General features: G+C 44.0%; 1 protein-coding gene across 5 annotated transcripts in view; it reads right to left on the reverse strand.

Annotated features, from left to right (window-relative positions):
• The window catches only part of LZTS2 (leucine zipper tumor suppressor 2), a 68,707-nt gene that overhangs the window by 19,372 nt on the left and 26,650 nt on the right, over window positions 1-22,685 (reverse strand). Inside the window, exon 1 of one of the 5 annotated variants that reach the window (XM_078861601.1) lies at window positions 1,704-1,767. The exons of 3 other annotated variants lie outside the window; for them this stretch is intronic. The gene's annotated coding sequence lies outside the window, so the exon portion shown is untranslated. Of the gene's footprint in view, window positions 1-1,661; window positions 1,768-22,685 lie in introns of those variants that run through there. One more of the 5 variants, XM_078861599.1, reaches the window with a different exon arrangement.

Below are 22,685 nucleotides of genomic sequence, written 5' to 3' on the forward strand. Positions count from 1 at the left end.
ACACGGGATTGTATTTTGAATGGCTACAACCTCACAAAAAAACACAGATGAAGGGGCCCCATTTGTTGGAACGAAGAACCAAATGTTCAGACCTCAAACAAACAAGACAAAACGCACACAAGTGCATTGGAAATTGCCAAGACACTCTTCTGCCAAGCACTCAAGGGGGCACCATAAATTCTACTTCAAAAAAGGTTTGGGGGGGGGGGCTAATTCAACACAAAGGGTACAAGGAAAGGGATGGAAGCCACCCATTGCCTCTCGTCACTACAAAACCGCACAGGTCACTGCACAATATTTACTCCCCCAGGCGTGGATGAGAAACTGTGCCCTGATAAAAAAAATGACAACGTGAGAGTTTGTTTCAAACTTAGGGTCATTTTTTGGAGCAAGTTAACTCGAGGTATTCACCAGAAACAAAGGCACGCGCGCAATTTAAACTTGCGCGTCAACGGGCACAGCAATAGGCCTCATAAGAGAATCTAAGAAAAAAATATAAGCATCAACAACAAAAAACACTTTGCCTTCCCTGCGAGCCTACAAAGGCAAAACGTTCCAAAACAGCACACGCACAAAGCAGCTCTTGTGAGCTTAAAACACAAAAAAGCCCCTCAACCCAAAAACTTGGACACGGCCCTCTACCCTCTTTCACTAATGACCTTCCACAAAATGGTGCCAACAACTCAGGTGCGATATCCTCCTCCAGCGCCCCCACACACCACACACCCATGTTCTCCCCCATCCATCCCGACTTCCCACCTCCCATCCACGTCGACAGGGACAATCGGAGCCTTTCATTCACCCCCCCCCTGCCCCCCATGCCCCATGCCTCCCTCCCTCCATCTCCTCCCCAGCTCCCAAAATCATCCAAAAACATTCCTTTAAAAAAAACACACACACACAAGCAAGCAACACACGCACCTGCCACGTGCCAAATGAGTGCACCCGATGGCCGGCTCCACAGCCGGCATCGGCAGCAAGTTGCCAAGCCGCAGGGAGAGAGTTGCAGTTGCACAGTCAAAGCGCACCGGCCGCTCTCAAGGTTAGGATAAACTTGTGAAGGTGTTACTGAAGCGGGACTCTTCATTTAGGTTTCACAGATTTTAGTGTCTTTTCCATTTCATTGTGTATTTCAACCGTCACCTTGCCAAAATAAGCCACGCACCGAATCCAACATCACCACTGTAAAGTGACAATGTTTTATTTGCAGACTAGGTTTGGTACGGTTATCCATCTCACATTTTATGACCAGCTATAAAGTGTGTTTTAACGTTATGGCATCGCAGTCATTCCACCACAGTACAGTACGAGTGTGGCTCTGTACTTTGACAAGCAATTCCATGAGAAAAGAAGAGAAAAAAACTGAACTCGTGTTGGTATATATAAAACAATCTGAACATCCGATCCAAATCACAAAAAGCTTTAGAGCAAAACTGCAGTTTGATGTAACGACAGTAATAATTACCATAATGCCCATGCACTATGATCCACTAAAGAACTCGGCAGAGCTGCCTCAAAGTATTGGATTACCGAAGAAAGATTTCGTCCTTTTGACAACTTAAGCAGTAACTTGTTGCAACACGAGCAAAATAAAAAAAATATAAACTACGATGCCGCATTTCAGCACTGCACCTCCATTGGCGCATACCGATGTTACTAACCATTCATTTCCAAGCAGAAAACAAATTCCTTGGAAGCGTCACCTCTTTAATCCGCCGATCACGAGCACGTCTGTTGCCCCGCGTGTCCCGTCTCCGGCTGCCCCCCTTCCACACGTGAACATCTCAAGGCACAAAGCCCAGCGAGGCGGCTTGGGCTGTGTTTGTCCACTTCCCGTGCAGCCACGCAATCATGCAATGCCCCTACAGGGCAACGAATGAGAGAGGAGGAGGAGGGGGGAAAACACAGCTCCAGCCTTCTCGCCACCGCCGCTACTTCTCCCTGGCCCCTCTCAGGCCAGCCTCCGCATGGATTTGGTTGACTTCCTGATTGGCCAGGCCACGCAAGGGTTCACGAGGGAGGAGGGGTGGCCACTTGCGCTGGTGGCCGCTTGTGCGGCAGAGGTTGCAACCGGGTACCCGATACCCGTACCCTACCCGATACCCGGCTACCCGTACCCGCCACGGATACCCGTTTGCGACCCTGGTGCGGCCGGGTACGGGTACGGGTAGGCCGTGAGTCACTGGTGAGTAACCGTTTGTCACTCATTTCGGGTAGGGTACGGGTAGCGTATGGGTACCCGTACCCGGCCGGGTAGAGGTACGGGTTCTCATTTGCGACCCTGGTGCGGCCGGGTACGGATACGGGTAAGGAATCAAAACCCGTTTGCGACCTCTGTTGTGCGGGCCGTCGAGACGGCAGCGTCGTGCTGACGGATCGAACTAGGATGTTAAGTTCTCCTTTTTAGTTTATTAGGCTAAAAGGTGTGCAAATATGAGCAGGGTGCATTTTTTTGTTTCTTTCTCTCCAACGCTTGGGAGGCAAGAGTGACCACTGCGCTGGCGTGTCAAATAATGTCAGCTTTCAGAAACAAATGTGCATTTTGAGATAATTATAATGTGAATGTTTTCAAACAATCACATTTTCAAGAACACCTCCTGGCTTCGCATTATCCCGGCAGCAGTTATTGATGATAAACTGCATCAAACCTTCCCATGGGCGATCTAAAATGTCTGATGCACAAGTGGCAATTAAAAAAGAATTCCCATCACAACTGTGGCAAACTTCATGCAATCGAACAGTCGCCCCTCATATTGACTTCTCTGGCAGACGACACAAATTGATTCCACATCCGATGTTCTTGACTAAAACATCAAAACCTGATCTACCCACGTAAATGTTGCTATTGCCATGCGACAGAATAATCTCATCATTAGTTGCTGTTCGTTTTTGTTGTTGTGTAAATTCTAAGGGATGGACAAACTTGGCGCTGGCGACTGGAGTGGACAGCTAAACACGTGAGCTCTTTCGAATGGCACCAGAGCCCCAACGTAATTAGGCTGATCAGCACTGATCGATTTTGGTAATTGCCCACTGAAACCACACTCCTTTTGCTTGTTAGGGTCCTAGATTGGCTCAAGCACAATTACCACAATCATTATTGTTGCTGTGGTTCTCTCCAGGTGCCTTTCGCTCATTATGCACCCATACACTCATGTGACCAATTCCTTGTACATGAAGATGCAAGTAAAACTGATTATATATATTTAAAAAACGGTCATACGGCGAGTGCCGATGATGCACGATGGTGCAATGACATGGGCACGAAAGAAGAGCACATGAAAGGACAGAAATACGACGCTGACGATGGATGTTGGGAATATATCGCAGGGAAAGAAGTTTGAATGAAGAAGTTAGAGCCTTCACAATGATCTCTAATATTGTCAAGAATGTAAGGGAGGTCGAGGCTTAGCATGCCGAAAAGAGAGAGAGACGACGGTTTGATCGTTGTGTTGAGAAGAAATGAAGGAGCTACAGTTTCCATGGAGTGCGAAGCTACCAGCGCAGGGCAGGAGTAGAGAGACCAAGGGTAGGATACTAGGATGTAAGCATTTGGCAGAACGATATTGGAGGCTGGTGGATGTGACGAGAAGAATTTTAATTTCAAGGGATATAGACTTGTCATTTAAATTAATTTTAGCATTATAATGATCTCCGAGTGCACAGCTAGTGTAAAATAAAATAGTTTCGTTTTATTTGTAGATTCTTTAAGCGACTTACTCGCCTTTCCTATACTTTGCACTCCTATCGTGTATTGCTTGTTGTTGTAACGTTCTGACCCACTGCCACTGGACATCTGCGACGAAGAACTTTATCAGCTCATCGGATTCCTCCAGTATAAATAATACATATCCTGATTCTAAATGTAATCAGCATACGCGGAAACGCCTCTACTCAAGACTTAAACGGACTCAAAATGACCGCTTTATCATTTGCGAAGAAAATGCTCCAGATCAATAGACTACAATCAAATGAAATGTTACAATGCAAATTCATTAATATTTAGCCCCCACAGCGTAAGATTTTATTTCTGAATTAATCATCGTCAGTATTCTAGCTTTAAGATGTGGTCAATCTTGGCGATTTGGGACACCCACGTGCAGTGCCCTTCTTTTGTCGAATGACGGCACTCTAGATGGCATAATTTTAGTAACAAAAAGTGTTCTGCAGAAAATCCAAGGCAGCAAAGAATCCAAACCGCCAAAGCCGACCAAAGCGGCTCATTGGCAAGCAGAGTGACTGCTTTTGTTTTCCTTCCCCCACACCTTCGATTAGCGCGATTGGCTGCGTAGGGTGCGAAAGAAGTTCTATTTACATACATAGGATGCTATCTCCCAGCCACCGATGTAGATTTCAGCCAGGAACAAATGTGTTCTATGTGACCGAGTTGTGTATGCATGTCAAGACCAAAATACACCTATAGATACGCATGTATGCATGCATGCGTGCAGGAAAGGGGCACAGCTTGCAGCCTGTGCGGTGCAAGTGATGCGCAGGTTTGTGCCAATTGGCAATCTCTCTCTCTTAGTCTTAAGTTTGCACCACCAACGGCGGTCATCGTGCCAATGATAGCCGAGTGTTATTGCTGGGCGGCAAAACAATTACATTGTATGCATGCTTTTGTTAAAAACAAAAAATCTTGTCGCAAGAGTGAAATGCTGTTTAGCGACGCAGCTTGAAAGTATACTTGTTTTAAAAACATCAATGCAGACTAAAAACCTCATTTCATTCTCAATCTTCTGATAATTACTTAATAGGCATTGGAACATTTTACCTTCCGGTGATTCAGTCGATCGTCACAATTTGGGGCCACGATTCCAATCAAGAGTTGGTTACATTATCACGATTTTAAAACGGTCTCGTTTGTATTTTGTAGTTTTTTTTCCTCCTTTACACAGTTTTCTTTTGTTCCAATGGCCAAAATGTCAAACTCCTAGAATAAGCCATTTGTATACAGTATACATACATTTTACTTTTTGGTTCTTTCGGTAAAGTCACGTAGAAGGAAAATAATAAAATAATAAAAATAAAACATAATAAAATAATTCTCACGACGTTTCGATTGCAACACAAGCAATCATCATCAGGTATAAATGAAATAGAAACAAAAATCTAACCAGAAAACTATAGACAGACATGTAAGTATACATACATTGTAAATTATGGATTATCCCACTTATTAATTGGTGTGTGCATTTTAGGAAAAACAACTGATTACGATTGACTGTAAAAGACCAATTAATTAGTATATCCAGCACGCATACATGTTCTAAACTTGGTACATCTGACAGAAGGACAAGTTACCATCAAAGCGCAACAAACGTAACCAGAAGCACACTTTAGCATGATGCTACCATGCGTTTTGGAGCTGTAAGTTTAAACATATTTCAGTAAATGAATGGGCACGTTTAGAAGCAAAAAAAATCAAGCATAAACCCATAACCAATCAACGAGCGTGTGAACAACTTTCAAGCATTCTTTATCTCCACTCGTGCCTGCATGCATACTTGGCACGATTTATTCGCATTCTCGCAAAAAAGCCTCTGCCACCTGACGTTTGCAAAGCTCATGGTGATGATTATCAGTTGTTGTGCTTGACGATCAGTCGCCATGCTCAAACACTGTTCCTCTATTTCGATTTAAAGCTTTCGTGACTGCAGGGATTCATCTTCTTGGTTCTTTCGGTAAAGTCACGTAGAATGGAAATAATAAAATAATAAAAATAAAACATAATAAAATAATTCTCACGACGTTTCGGCCACAACGCAAGCAGCCGTCCTCAGGTGGAGAACAGGTCTGTCGGGAAGACAGAGTCTGAGGACGGCTGCTTGCGTTGTGGCCGAAACGTCGTGAGAATTATTTTATTATGTTAAATTTTTATTATTTTATTATTTCCATTCTACGTGACTTTACCGAAAGAACCAAGAAGACTATTCCTCTACTCATTGCCTGCGCGCTGCATAAAAAAAAGAGGCTAAAGGCGCAGCCTTGAACTGCTCGCTCAAGCTCCTGCTGGCAGAAGGGTCTCCGAACAGGAGAAAGTTCTTGAAGACGCACTCTAAAAAAGGTATGTTGGCCTGCTCTTCCACGCCGGGCAGATGTCTTGGAAGAGGTGGGAGTACTGCACCTACACATACCTCCACCATACACGACAAAGCCAATCGACCAACTGTGGTGGACCCATCTTCTTGGTTCTTTCGGTAAAGTCACGTAGAAGGGAAGTAATAAAATAATAAAAATAAAACATAATAAAATGAAATAATTCTCACGACGTTTCGGCTACAACGCAAGCAGCCGTCTTCTTCACCTGAAGACGGCTGCTTGCGTTGTAGCCGAAACGTCGTGAGAATTATTTCATTTTATTATGTTTTATTTTTATTATTTTATTACTTCCCTTCTACGTGACTTTACCGAAAGAACCAAGAAGATGAATCCCTGCAGTCACGAAAGCTTTAAATCGAAATGTGGTGGACCCATTTATGCTGTTGAGTGGACAGAGGTGGAAAGATTTAAGAAACTTGCCGATTATTTCAAGTGCCACACCGGGAGGTTGAACTGGTGAACTCTGCATTGCAAATCCGCTGTGCCAACCCACTACACCGTGGCTGCATGCCTCAGTGACCTATTCAAATGGACTACTTGTGTTTTGACATCGCTCTTATCGGTAAATGAAAATGAAACCTCCCCAGTTCCATTATCTACAGGTGGTGCACTTCACTTTGCGTGACGAGCGAGGGCAGACACAAAGGTCTACTTGCTTGATATTAATTCAGAATCTTGTCTGTCAAATGGGATTTATAAGTGAAACAGCTGCGCTCTGCAAAACAAAAGAGCTAGCTCTAAAAAAATAACCCCGGGGTATGTACTCTCACTAAAACTTAATTATAATTATGCGCCATTGTTGAACACTGCAGGTCCACGCGTAAACATAACTGTTGATCGGCCTATGGGCCCATTCGGATTGTACTTTCACGACGTAAAAATTAACTCCCAAAAACGCCTCCTCACCACCCCACCCCCAATTGGTCTGCCCTGAGCTTGGTTGGTGAAGATCCCTGGCAACCCAAGGGATCTCCAAGGACCCTGGTGCTGCCCCCGTTTGTCCCTGGTCTCCCGTTGCCGTCAGCTGGGCCCTTGGCAGTTTCGGTAAAGTCACGTATAAAGAGAAAATAATAAATAAAATACTAGCATACGACATTTCGATTGCAACACAAGCAATCATCATCAGGTATAAATGAAATAAAAAGACAAATCTAGTCTACTTAGAAATGTAATGTAATACAACAGAGAGTCGGATAACATAACAGTAAACACCCTACCTGGTTGATTACGTTCTTCCTGAGAATTCTAAATTTGAGAGAGAGATAAAACACAGAACCAGAGACATATAGGCAGACATATAAGCAGACAGATATCACAAAGATACATAGAGAGAGACAAACATAGGCACACAGAGAAACCACGCCTCTGTGTCGAGGCATTAAATAGAGAGAGGGGGCTAGTATTTAATTTATTATTTTCTCTTTATACGTGACTTTACCGAAAGAACCAAAGAGTAATTCCTGCAGTCACGAAAGCTCCAAATTAAGTTTGGGCCTTGGCTGCTTTGTCGCAGTGCTGAACCCTGTCCTCTCTCGCGTCTTTCTCTCTCTCACGACCCCAACTCCAACCCCTTACCAGCAACAAATGTAATGTTTCACCTTTGCAATGCGTCTCGGGATGCGGTTGCATTTAGCCACTCTATAAATTGATAAATGCATTTTTTAAATGGTAAACGAACCATTATTACAGAAACTGCCCTCTTCTAAACCTAGCAGGTGAAATCTAAACTCACGCCAGACAACCGCCTTCAAAGGTACGCCAATTTTCTGCCAAAGGCGAGATGGATTGCTGGGTTCTATCAGTGTGACCACAAAGGCAAGCAGTTAGAAGCTACTTAAAACACGAGGGTGTGGAGGCTGTGGGGAAAGTGCAGCTTTTGTAGATGAACGACATTCAATTCGAGACAGCCCCGTGCCCTGTAGCCTTACCTTATTCACAAGTTAGCTTTCAAAATCAGGTTAAAACGATTCACCGCTGTACACCTGTCATACAAGTTACGTTACGTTCATGCTGTAATGTTAAAGCAGCGAGCTGGTGAGCAGTGCACAACCCACGGAAGCAAAATGTGCAATGCCACGAGGGATTTAACACACACACGCACAGCAAACGTAAGTGGCATATTGACTTTCACCAGATCACCAGACAGCTCGTCTAATCAGTTGACAATCTGCATTATAAAATCAGGCTCACTTGCTGCACGTGCACTCAGCACGGCTACAATTGTTGCACATCAAGACAGTCGATTGACACACCAGAGCAAAGGAAAAAGTGATCTGCAGAAAACGACACGCGGGAGTGTTTCAAAAGCATCTGCAATGGCCTACGAAACCTCGGCGTTCATTATGGAAGTTGTCAATCAGCACTTACTAATTAGCACTTTCGTAGTTGCTACATTTCTAAAAAAATGTTTCAGCCGCAAAATAAATGACGACAGACTTGAGTGAGTGACCATGTCATGATACTCATTGGAAAGATAACGCAACAATATAACTGGTGTGTGCGTGTGTGTGTGTGGGGAGCCGTAGTGTAGTGGTGCTCGCTAACACCACTTGCCTCAACAGTCTGTTCAGACTATGCGGGGGATCTTTGTCTTTGTTTGTGTGATTGCAACACGAATTCGATGCCCGCTCACAGCCACTATCGGTGACGAATATCTGAATTGGTTCTCACCTAGGTCGACTCAGCCTTAAATTAATAATTAGTGTAGTGTGTAAATCAGCACTGGGAAAACAAAGGTGGCCAGCGTGGTTTTCGGATGAGTGCTCGCGAACAGCACTTACAAAAGGTATTTGTCTTGTGCTTGCAACTGGTGTGTGTGCATGCATGCATGCACGTTGTTGAGGCTAGTGTGGATTTAAGTGGGATAGATTATCTTGTGTTGTTGCATTGCTCCTTTGTGTAGAAGCACTCTGCTGATAACACGGAGAAAGTCGAAACCAATCAAAGAGTTAGTCTGCTTAAAGAAATGCATGAGCAATGGTTTGCAAGGCCCATAGGTGAGAGGCGAAAACAATAATGCACTTTTATTTTTTATGCAGAGATTAAATATTTTGTCTGATTTATGTGCATAGCACACGTTTTTAAGAAGGCATCATCAACTCTCTCTCACCTTTCACTCACGGTACAATCTCAGGTGTACTATGCGTGCGGGGCCATTATGTTCTCTCTCACTCTCCAGTGGTGGCTTTGAGATAGTGGAAATTATACGTTTCTAATGCCAGGGGCCATTCTCCACTGTGGCAGAGACCACCTGCGACGTCCCACTGTGCAACTCACACACTGGGAGTAATTGAACAGCTGCCTAACTTGCTCAAGTCCATTAAATGAAATCCAGGATTTTCGATCCCCCCACAGCGGTGTAATTTTCCTAATGGCTGTACCTGTTGACTTGGCACAGCAAATTACCTGAAACATCACCACAACTGTTTTCCCAAGTGCCGTGAAGCTAAATGTATGTATGTTGAACGTAGCCAACCGTGCTAATCAGAGTTGCGGGGGAAGGACAACAAACTGAACACAAAAAGCAGTTCTAAAGAACCAAAACAATTTCGTGTGCGTGGGCTGAGAAACAAACAGGTCAGCGCAGATAGGGCAGGCAGGCAGGCTCCCATCACTCTCCATTGACATTCGTTGAGCGAGTAGCAGAGATCACGACCCATATGGCTGGGAGACAGCAGGATAGCGGACAGGACGGTGGGATAGATAGAGGAGGGGGGCGAGCAGTGTTCACGCCTGCGGTCGTCATGCACAGTTAACAACAACAAGGCTGCAGACACAACTGCAGCCTATTATAGGCCTGGCTTTAGCAAGTACTTTCGGCAGCTAGCTGTGGTGGGAATTTTTTGAAGAGATGGCGAAATGATGGAGGCAACAGTACTGGCTTTAGTGGGTCGATCCCTGGGGTGGCAAATAATGAGAGTGTGAAAAAAAAGTGAATGTGAATAGTTATTTAATTATTACAAGCTGGTGGGTCTAAGTGCCAGCTATACTGCCCTCTTCTCTAATGGGCAGGCACTAAACACATATAAAGGCATGGCTATATTGCCATGATGTAGGACTTGCCTAAGGCAATATAAATAAATCACAGTCCAGTCTTTTGTTTATCATGTTTAGTTGCCTGCAATAATTACAACTGGGTTCACCCTCTCTCCGTACCATTGTGCTAAAGTGAATCAATTAATGACAGGCCTTCCCGCCGAGATGTCCGCGATTTAGAATCGATATCATTTGTTTGAAAATGTTGCCCGCGAGATGTATTCCATGCGTGCTATTGATGTCGTGTCAGCTCTGCTTATTGGGCACAAGCCGCGATGGTTATTCCAGCTGCTGCGGCTGGATCTCTTGTGCCAAAATGTCACAGGCGTCGCACGCCACCCATGTACTTCCCAGTGCTCAGAGCCATCCAATAACTCTCTCGAAATGACGGCGCTGAATGATCTGTTTAACAAGTCCCATCTATTTATGAGCTGCACATAAACACTACTGCCCTGTAGGGTGGCACGGAGGCCACGCTTCAGTGGCCACACACAATGGATTTGATGCAGCCCTGTTGCACCTTTGTATGCCTCTGTATACCGCCACAATTCCTGCTTCCTTTTAGGGATAATCTCCGGAACAAACACACTCCATAAACACCCGTACTTAACACATATATATTCATGATTATTTTTTTGCAGACTTTTCATAGCATAGTAGTATAAAACGGTTCAGAGTGCAAATCTATTTCATACAAAGTTAAGCAAAGAAGACTCCAGTGGTTTGAACGCGGTGAGAATGAGAATCCCAGGCTTGGCGACGGACACACAAGTAGAACGATAAAATGTGTAGGGGAAGCCAGAATACCCGGTAGGTAAATGCAGTGGTTACAGAATTGGAACATTGAGATTGAGCCAAGCAGTAAAACTGGCTAAGGAGAGAGAGAGAACCACAATGGAAATTAGTTCAGCTTCATCATTGATAATACACTTATGATGATGACGATGACGATAATGATGTAAGAGCAATAAATCCGTGTAAACCGAGTGCTATTATAAAAATGACATACGAGTTAAAATGTTTTTGACAATCTAATTTACTTTAGAATTGTTACAAGTAATAGCTGCAGGGAGTATTCGCATTTGGCAGAATACCCGGCGATTGTTATAATTCACCGTACTCAGCCAAACTGATGCAGGAACAAAATTCGACTTGTAACGTTTACAAGCGGCTAAAACACGCGGCAGAGTCTGGCACGCCACATTTTCCAGTGAACAATGATCCGTTGTTTTCACAATAAGCACCGGGCTTACGTCAGATATGTTCTCTGTCTGGTATCAACAAGAGAGTGTATTGTAGTGCGTCTCCGCGTGCCCTATGCGCCCGATCGTATCAGCGGCACGGAAGACAGCTTAAACCCACAATTTCTGGACTATATTGAGGAAACCCCCACACACAGAGTGTGGAAATGTCATCGCTCGAAAGGTTGCACTGAAAAAAATAAGATTCTAAAAATAACACGGTGATAACGGTTGTAATTACAAGAGCTGTTGAAGGTCACGTTAAGTAGATTTTTTTCTCTCATGGTGAGAGCCATGCATTTCAGTCATATACATCAAACATTATTCTATTAAACTGATGATCACTTTTTGGTAACCATAACCCCAAGTTGTGAATTCTGCCACAGTCCCATAATTCATGTATACCACCAGCTAGATATATTAAAGAAATCGATATATTTTTTCATCTGTTCGAATTCTAAATTTTTTAAAATAAAAAAATAGACATAAACACGCGGTAACTTTTCATAGCTTCTGTTTGTTGCCGATTTAGAGCGTACATCATTCAAATGTTTTTGGACGAGTGCCTCTCCATGCCATGAAGGTAGTGGAGGTTATTTGACCATACTTCACCATGCTGGTCAGTGCAGATTGGTAAATGTGGGGGTAGGACAAAACAATGGATATTGCTGCCCTCACCAGAACGCCTACTACACCTGTTTGATGAACAGTTGTCACCCACGCAAGCGCTGTCCAAGCTCATGCCGGCTTAACTTCTAAGGTCGGACGGGATCAGGCACATTCCGGGTGAATTGTTCACAAGCGGTAACAAAGTTAACTTGCAATTAATCCATTATACTACACTTTCATGTTATCAAAGTGAGCGGTTCTGGCAAACAGAGCGTCTCACTTGTGTCAGCGTGAGATGTGCGGCCAACAGTTAGGTATGTAAAGCACTCCCACGAGCTCACAAATAATGTGCCCCATTTATTTCACCCCAAATCCGGAATTTGCCATCCCCACGCATGGCTGCTCAGGAAGAGAGAAAACAAGACCAGAATTGCCCGAACTGAGCCACTAATCCGGCCATTATACCCCAACAGCGACAGCAGGCTGGCCCAATCGGCAAAATAAAATCCCACTCTCGACTGGTGGCCGCTCACCGTTGCCCAGGGGTCGTGGCCTCTGCTCTGCATCCGCAGCTACCGCCCCTGTCCCCAAACAAAACGTCCAATTTTGTAGGGTCAGCACAATGTCTGGCCACTTATTACAAAAAATAATGCTTTTCATCCTCAATAGTATTAGCATCTATGCAAAAGGAATTGTTTCTTCTGTATGGCATTCAAATGGTGCTACCGTGGTGTAGAAGCTTATCAATGGCCTCGCGCAGTTCATGTAGCAGCAAGTTTGAGTCTCATTAAACTGTTCAAACAAATGGTGGGTTATAATATATTCTTGCAGTGCCTCTATCCACTCCGTAGACTGCAATGCACCGGTTCATTGATTAATATTAATTCGTATGCTCCTGACACATGCATCAAATTGTGCGTGTATGATAATATTATTTACAATTTGCATTCGTTGAATAAATTAGACTGACGTACCCACCTGCAACCACTATAATAAAATTGTGGCGATTCATCGAGTTGCCAGGAAATTCACTGAGTTGGAAATTACATGCCTACTATCTACCAATAATTATAAAATGCTCCATTTGGGTATGGATGGAGTGTTGGTGCTACGGTTTCACGCGCTGTGCTATGCAACCAGTGACCAGCATTTGATTCCCAGGCTACTGCTAACATCAGCAACATCAACAGCACGTGATATCTGAAACCATCTTGAGCCTCCTCTTGGCCAATCCATGCTGATCAGCGTGGTGGCAAATCGACAAATAACCCCCCCAAATGAATGGCATGGGAAGGCCTTCATTCAGGGGTGGACTGACATAGGGGTGTAAATTATTAAGTTAGTTACGTGACTTTAGTTACTCCATTGAGGGATTCTGTGTGTTGGGTGCCTCGCCCCCCCTCCTCCCTCGTCCACTTTCTGGGCAGTGCCGAAGAAAAGTGGCACAAATACCCCTTGAAATATTGAGGTGCTTCACTTGTAGTGGAATGATCACTATGTGATGGGCTGACCTTTACCTTCAGGGCTTCAACGTTCCATTAGGCTGATTGTGTCTGAACATACGCTGGCTGGCTGGGGGTTATTCTGTTGTAATGGATATGCGGTGGCTATCGATGCACCATTGATCCACAGTACAACATTATTAATGTTACTGTATTCTAAAAAAATGGCAATGTATGTTTTGAAATAAATACGACCTACCGCGTGTACATTGTGGCCAAATACAGTACAATTAAAGTATCAAACACATCCGTGGTATGATTTACCTTTGCAATTGCTGCATAATGTTACAGACAGGATCCAGTCAGCCCCAGGGGCAATTTTAGTCAACAGGCCTATTACGTGCTCAATTACACCGCTGGAAATGGACACTGTAATAAGCTACGGTTATGTGTTCAAACTAACATCGCATAATAACCTTTTCACATACCAGTGGACATAGCACGGGCATTAATGTACAAGGCTGAAAGAACCCCAGCAATGGATGGAGGCAGCATGCCCATCGTTAATATTAAATGAACGTAAATGACCAATCTCAAAGCTTATATTACATTTTTGGTTTTCAAACAGCAGACGTAAAGTTATATTGACTAAAGGTACGGCGTAATTGTCAATTATAATGCTATCAACTGGAGATCGTGGATTGAAAAAGACAAAAAAATCTATTTGCAGGCATAATTATAGCGGTGAAATGTAATACCACAGCATAATTAGCCTGTCATTTACAATGATTAAAACAAAACTCTGCTTTTAAATGTTACCTAGTGGGAGTTTATATCCCCTCTTGGCAAAGTAATGCGCTCACGTTGCCTCTTTCCATTCATTCTAGATTTGAAGCTTTCGTGACTGCAAGGATTCATACTCTTAATTTTTTCGGTAAAGTCACGTAGGTAAAAAAATGAAATTAAAATTAATAAAAATAAAATAATAAAAATCACGACGTTTCGGAGGCAACACAAGTCTCCGTCATCAGGTGGGACCGTCACAGCCAGATTTGCTGTATCAAGTGAGGCAGGGATTCCAAGATGCAAGTTCTTAACCTCATCCTCATGCAAGGGAATCTCATGCATGTGATTCATATTCTTAGGTTTTTTCGGTAAAGTCACGTAGGTAAAACATTAAAATAATAAAAGTAAAGTAAAATAAAAATAAAAAATCACGACGTTTCCGAAAAAAACCTAAGAATATGAATCATTGCAGTCACGAAAGCTTCAAATCTAGAATTCATGCAAATGAATCGGAGTCAAGAAGGAAGCAACGGATTGAGCAGTCGGAATATGAATCCTTGCAGTCACGAAAGCTTCAAATCTAGAATTCATGCAAATGAATCGGAGTCAAGAAGGAAGCAACGGATTGAGCAGTCCAAGAACTGAGAGAATACATTTCAGCTGGTGCAAGCATAATGTGCCAAATGAAGAAAACATTCTCCTTTAATAATTTAAAAATATCAAACAATAACGGAGAATATACCTGCTATACAGGTGTACAAATGAAAACACGATTACGACCAAGCACTTCGATTATCGCCAAGAAACCAACTCTTTTTAAAAACGACAGAAGTGTGCCAACCAATTTTGGGTTCAGATTAAATTACTGTTCCTTTCTAAGCGCTGTAGCACAGGACATGAATAGGCACGGCACGCATTTTACGTTAATTCGATGAAGGAAATTAAGCACGTGACGGACACAACACACTTACCGCCACGCAAAGCGTCAGAGGCCACGGATTTCAGGCAGAGGTTAGGTACGTGGCCATCAATTGGCCATCTGTTCCGATCGATAAGCTCTCACTAAGTGCACTTTTTTGGAAAGCGACGAAGAAGAATTTGACAAAGACACTCACGTCAACTTAAAACGTAGAGACGCCGCGCGGCGATCGTTCAATGTCAAACGTCTCCTCCGTTTATGCATTAAGACACACCGCGGTGACGATAAAAACAACGCCTCAACTCAAAATGCTGTCCAGTTAAACTCCCCGAACCTTTTTTCAGTCACACGCTAACGCCGGTTTGTCTGCGAAAGCAGATACGCATCTGCGGCACGTGCGCCGTGATAGTCCGACTAGATCACTTTGGCTTCGAGCAGTTCGTCTCTGCCTTTCAACCCACGGAATGCCTCAAAGTCCACGTGCGTCTCCAGCACCAGGAGAGCTACGTAATAAATGCTTTTCACAATGCGCGAGACAACAGCTGGCATTGTACATGGCTCAGCTGCTGCCGCTGCTGCTGCTGGCTGCTGAAAGAAAGCTGTTGCATTTGTATGCTGCAGACTTTGTTTGGCTAATGGCTCAACTGTCCTGAATTAGTGCTGTAGGGGACAATTACTGCGACCAAATCAGCCAGAATGTGGCCGATCTCATCATATCTCAAAAGCTAAGCAGGCTTGAGTATGGATCCTGCTAGGATGGGCAACCACCATGCATGACATGTCTTACAGGCTATAGACAGTCTATCCATGGTGGACAGCATAGTGCAGTACCGCACAACAACATCCATTCTTGGACTGTACTTCTATGCTCTCCGTCTTCACCATCCCGCACGGACCAGTGTGGTTAGGTACGGTCACATAATTCCCATAAGCCACACAGCATCGGCAGGCACTCATCCAGCAGCGGACAAAGGGCTGTACACGCACATGTCAATACAGTCCAGGCAAACGGTATTTATTGAGAAACACTTAAAAGTAATTTGAGGGTTCATGACACACAGATAACCATTAACACGTCCCACAAGGAGAAAGTAAAATGAGCAAAAACCAAGGGAAAATCATTTCACACCCCTGTCTAACAAACCCGGACAACACGGCACTCGTTTCACAGCTGTCACTTACATACCGGCTGTGCATCAAGATGCCCTCATTAACTTTCCAGCAAGAGGAGGCATTAAAAGAAAAACACGCGTGATTAATCACGAGCACAGACAGATACATGCCTGGCCTGTAATCGTATCTGACCATGGTGGTGGACGGTCCACCCAGCTCTGCACGTTAGCACCCACCCACCCACCGTGCGTTTTTTTTTGTTACGCTGCCTTTTGGCAAACCCCACGCAAGCCAGTATCTCAAACACTCTGTTTATTCTACACAGATAGTGTTCTCTTTCTGGCCAGGGTACAAGGTATGCAAGGGGTGATAAATCTGTGCAAGGTTTTTTTTTTGTTCCACCAAACATGATGTTGTTAATGAAACACACATTCATAAGGCACACAGTGCTTTGCATTCTTCAAGTTGTATATATATATTTATATTTCTTCATATACAACCTTTTGCCAATCCACTTGCACGAAGGCCCCCTTATGCCATTGTCAGTCATGTGGGGGGGGGGGGGTGTTTGACCACACTGTAGCACGATGGCTGGTCAGTGCAATTTGGTGAAGGGAGTCGAGGAGGGGGGGGGCAGGACTGGTTCAGATATCACCTCGCTACTCCCATGTTAGTCACGGCCAGGAATTTAACCCAGCTCACCGAGCCCACATTGCATTCCGCTAACCACTGTACCACCGCTCCGTCCCTGAAAGATTGCTTCATAACCGGAAAAAAACATTCCCAGAATGTCACTTTTTCTCTCTCCCACGTGTGGATTTAAAGTATCTGCACAACGTGTTTCAAAACAAAGTTTACACTGCTACAGTGTCCATTGATATATATTAGGATTTATTTTAATTAGACAGGCTAACACCCACGTCTGTACATGCACATTGCAGTAACGCAATGTCACGAGGCATTTTCATTAAACTACTGTACTGCCAATCCATCTTCCTTCGCACTTGCCAAAATTATTCAACGACATAGATTGTATTTCAGCAAGAAAAAGGCCCAATACGCTGGTAGCCTCTTCTACATGCACGTCCTGTGGCATTGTCACAGGACGTACATGTAAAATAGATCTTCGTTACAATCTAACGTCATGAAGTCATTATACATCTGCACTAAAACACGTTGAACAATTCAGCAACAATTCCTACACTGCACGTCTTGGTCACGAGCTGTGCATTTACAATTCTTACACAATCTTATAAGCTCTCAAAATGAGCATCTGTTTCATGCTGCACTGCAGACCAGTGGACTTGAACCAAACATCACAAGCACGTTTTGTTAATGATCAGCAAGAATAGCAAACTGGCATCTCGTTACTTCTGACTCACCCATGAATCAGAAAGCATGTCCAACAAAGAGGGCACTAAAAACTCAAGACTAACCACAGTCAACTGATGGTAAATGTGAATGCTCTGCAGCCACACCGCTGTCTAGAGAGTGTGGCTGGCAGGAGAGCCGTGGGCAGACAGTGTCTGATCAAATGGCTTTCAGGAAGCCAGCAAAGCACACGAGAGTATGCGGCGCCTCTCCCAGCCTCCCCGGGAACTTTGTACTCATGTTCCCACGATGACGAAGAGCGTCTCACGATGAGGGTTTGGCAGCTCCCTCCTTGTGCTGAATTTCGTTGTTGTGCCCGATCTCTTGGTTCATCGAAGAATCGATTCAGAACTCTCAAGGAGCAGTGCGTGGATGCGTGTGCCAGAACAATCATTCGAAAGGCGATGTCACAAAAGTAGTTCTGAAATCTCGTCAAGGTAATCTCACATTCCACATCACCCAGAATGTTTGTCCCATGAAATCGAAACCAATATTTCGAAGGTAGAGTATTCACCAAACTGAGAGTAAATCGAGTTATCGGTGACCAAAATAAGACGATAAACTTACGAAACTTGAGAAGCCAGGTTAATCATGGGCAGCTGCCTGGATTCAGACCCAGGAGCTCAGCGATGGCATCTCAACAACATCTAAGCCATGTACTTTATTTTCACAAACATCACTTTTCCGTCAAAGTAGTTGCTGAAAAATTGTGTCATCGAAAACATTTGTCGCTCAGCTGGCCTGGGAACGTCTGGGAATTCCCCAAGAAGAGCTACTCGACATGCTGCAGCCGCGACCCTCACCAGGACAAGCGGACTGAGAAACGAACGAACTAATGTGCTCACCGTTTGTTATTACAGTATGGCAATTCCTTGTTAAATACGGTGGATGCGTTCTTGAAAAGTTGCACGTCAAGCGAGTGATTACTGCTACTGCATTACCCCTGCACTATGAAATTGGTCTGCAGTCAACTCATCATGGCGGTGCAAAGAACTGAGATGAGCGTTCATGAAATTGCTGCATTTTTTCATTGTATAGAATGTTTAATGAAAGAAAATAATGATTCCATTACCCCACCCAAACTGTCAAATGCGAGGACACGCAACACCCTCTCTTTCACAAAGCAACATGATTTATGAAGTACCCGTATTAAAAGTTAATAATGACAAAGCCACAGACTGTTTTAATGGGATGAACATACACATATCTACGGTTGCCACTCACGTTTGGAACGAATTGTACTTGAGCATAACGTAGTGCGTGCCCTATTTACGTTTGCGCAAGTATACCTCGGCAACTCGCATGGAAGACGCTTATTTTGCTAATGGTTAACGAAGGCTTTCTGTTTTTTAAAATAAGCCCCTCGAGCGCCAGTGTTTTCCACAACACACAGCAATGAAGACACGACATCTCCCAAACCCACCTGTGAGTGCACATTGAGGCTGGCTTCCAACAAGGGGAAGGGACGATGCCATGCAAATCGTCAGCTGCACGTCCCAGCATTCATATGCCCACTCATCCTTAGCCATGAGCTTATCGACCACTGGACGATGACTTCCCCCAATCCATCACCATCTCCTCACAGTCTCACGAAGTATAACAAATCAATCTCGCCAATGCATCTCATCTCTCCATCGTCGCAGTAGATACTCCGCTCTGTGCCCCTTACCTTGGATGCTGTTTCAGTCTTAGTCTCGACCACTGGCCATTTTCAATTCAAGCAATAACTTGTCTGAACAGTCAATGTGATGTATCTAATCTGTGTATATTCTCTAATCCATGTGGACAAATTGTGAGTCATTTATTCGTATGGAAAAAGATGCGAGTCTTATCTAAACTAAAATGTTATTTTACCAGGTAAGGTCCACTGAGCTATACAGCTCTTTTTCAGAAGCGACCTGCCCACAATTAATAGCTCAGCGAAGTGGCTTATCATGTGGACTCGGTGAAAAATCCATGCGACTACGAGAACATGAAAACTCCAAATATAGAGTTGTTGGGATTGGGATCGAACCCACGACCTCCTGCATACCAGGTGGATAGTTAACATCTCGCCACCATAATAAAATTTCTGTCAATTGGCCTATGAGCCCTTCTGGGCCCATGTTTTCCAGAAGCATTTATTTAATTCGGCCAAATTCATGGACAGGTTTGATTTCCTGAGTCTCATCTCCAAAGAAAAAACGTATTGGTTGTGTATACTGCATGTTGTGCTATGCTGTGTGTATGTTTGATTGTGTATGCCTACCATCACTGGATTAAAATGACTGTGAAATAGTTGTAAATCTCATGATGGATACGACACTTTTAATATAGCCCTGCTCGAGATGTGAGAATTCTGGAAACCTGCACTTTAAGTCACCCTAACACAATTTTCCTAATGTAAACATTACCCTGCACATGAATAAAGTATATCGCCTCTTTAGAAGGCCACAGCTTGAAAAGCTTTGCGTATTTTCACACACTTTTAATTGAAGGTGCGTTGCAAGTGTAAACATACATTTTGGCCCCTTCATTATTATAGTTGTACAAAGTCCACACAGCATGTGCAAAACATTAACAGAAAGGATATGCAAGTATATTACTGATGGCTTTGAGAACGACACATTTTTAAACATGGGGAATTTTAGTGAGCAACAATCGCAAAAGCCACGTCTATGATTCTCCCTTCTCATAATTCAATTCCATTTTCGTGATTGACAATCACAATTCATTCAAGAATGAAATGTGTTTTTTCTCAAAACTCATCTATTTTTTTCAACATTGTGATGAAAGCAGCAGTCCTTAGTGGGGTCATAAAAAACAATTACATACAATATGTGCAATTAGAAAACACATCGATTCTTATACACGTGTGATTGACGCATTTTTTTTTATCCTGAGCTTCAAGAATCGGTATTAATGTATTAAATATGTGCATCAATACACCCCCACCAATCAGGCTCTTGATTAAATTGTTTAATTGAGTAAACAACAACAGTAGCTTCTTGGTGAAGTACCGACGTAGGGATCCCACCGATCTGCAGGGCGCGGCCACGGGCACCACCCGTGGCACGATGTTCACTACCTCGCCTGGTATACAGGAGGTCGTGGGTTCGATCCTGACCCTAACGCCTGCTGTATATTTAAGGTTTGTATGATCGTCGCGTGGATTTTTCTCTGGGTCCTCCGGTTTTTCCCTCCACATTTAGGAAACATGCCTTCAGAGTATCTGGCTGCTATACATACCCACGTGATAAGCCACTTTGTGAAGCTATTATTTGTGGCCAGGTCGCTTCTGAAAAAGAGCTATATAGCCGAGTGGGCCTTACCTGGCAAAATTAAAATAGTTTCGTTTAGATCCCCCCAGTGCACAGGATTCCCACCGACGAGGTGAGAAACCTACCGCTCTCGCACCCTCGCAATACCAAGTTACTCTCCTCGCAGCCCCCTTCCCGCAGCTTACGCTGTGCACCTCTGGGAATGGAAAGCTGAAGGACCCACGTTTAAATCATGCTTTAGATTGCACCCGATTGCATTCAGTGTCTGTGTGTGAGTGTGCAAGCTTATGTGTATGCATCAATGTGTTCATTTTTGAATTCACAAGAGTGTGGTCGCTGTGGGTGGGGACGAGTTTGGCATCGTCAAGGCCGTGCGTGCATAGAATTTAAGGGCATCTACCAAGGTGCAATCAGCTGCAATTGATCTATGGAGGTGGGCAAAAAGATGGTAACACAATTATTCTCTAGAAGGCTGATGTCATTGCATTCTCTCCCCCTTAAGGGCATCTTCAGATGAAGGTCACAGCTGAATCTGAAGTGCAAGCCCCCAATTCGAATGGTTCTCCTGCACTTGAAGTGGTTAATTAGAATTCCAAGTATTTTTTGTATTAGCACCTGGACATGGTTCTGCCTCCATGGCAGACAACAAACCATGCAGTTGCTTCCCACGGTGTAATTGCTACCTGACTGAACACGTCAAGACCAACCACGTCATTTTCTTATCAGGGCTAATAAAGGCCCAAATGGCATCACAACGAGGCGTGTAAACCATGCAAGACTGACAGTGATGTATGGGCTACCCTCCCCACCCACCCTCGCTCACAATGCACCAAGGACAAAACAAAGCGACGCAGATAATTAAAACAACATTGCTACCATTAACACAAGGCGACCGCTCTGATTAATAATGGCCAATGGTGAAATGCTGATCGATGACACAAGTCCGAGCTGAATGTGTCCATAATTGCACAGATTTGTGGACCACGCATAGGATTAGGATGCCGCCTGACGTGGTGTAACCGTTTGCAGACTTGACATACTATCTAAAATGTCGCCAAGTTCGTTTTCCCGGTGCGGCAGATGAAATAAGGGGCCAGTTTCGTAAATCGCCCGCGCCTCTTTCCACCACCGCGAACAGCATAATTGGGTATGTCCGCACCTCCGATTGGCACGGTTGGCTACGTACGGTGCGAACGAAGTTCAACATACATAGGTACGTACATACGTCACACTTTCGATTGGGAGTTCGCGTTTGGTGGGTGAAATGTGGATCCTACCACCTCTTCCAAGATGTCTGATCAGAATGGAAGAGTAGACCAAATAGACTCTAAAGGGGGTCTTGCTAGTTGAGGCCCTTTTGCCAGCAGTGGCATAAGCAAGCAATTCCAGAGCTGCAGCTTTACTTTTGACAGACTTACGACGGTATTTTATAGGGTACGCACAGACATCAAGTATGCGTGCATGTGCATTGCCTGCGTGTATCAATATGCTGTAATGTGAAAGAATACAGAAACGACTTTGTGTAGTTATGCTCTAGCCAGAATATCCTGAAAAAAAATTAATGTTTTCAAAAGCTTCATAATACTGCACACAAAGCCTCACATCTGATGAAAAAACGTAACATCCCATTTGTCCAAAAATGCTATGTATCCTCAGGAACTGCAAAAATGACAAAGTATCGTGCGCACAACAGTATGTATAAGACGCTGGGTGGAGTGGTATACACAGGAGTGGTTTCTAGCACTGTGCTATGATCTGGGTTTGAATCCCGGCCAAGTCTAACATCACTAGCCAGTGATATCTGACA

The sequence above is a fragment of the Lampetra fluviatilis genome, chromosome 12 (assembly GCF_964198595.1).
Source record: "Lampetra fluviatilis chromosome 12, kcLamFluv1.1, whole genome shotgun sequence".
In the NCBI taxonomy this organism is placed as follows: Eukaryota; Metazoa; Chordata; class Hyperoartia; order Petromyzontiformes; family Petromyzontidae; genus Lampetra; species Lampetra fluviatilis.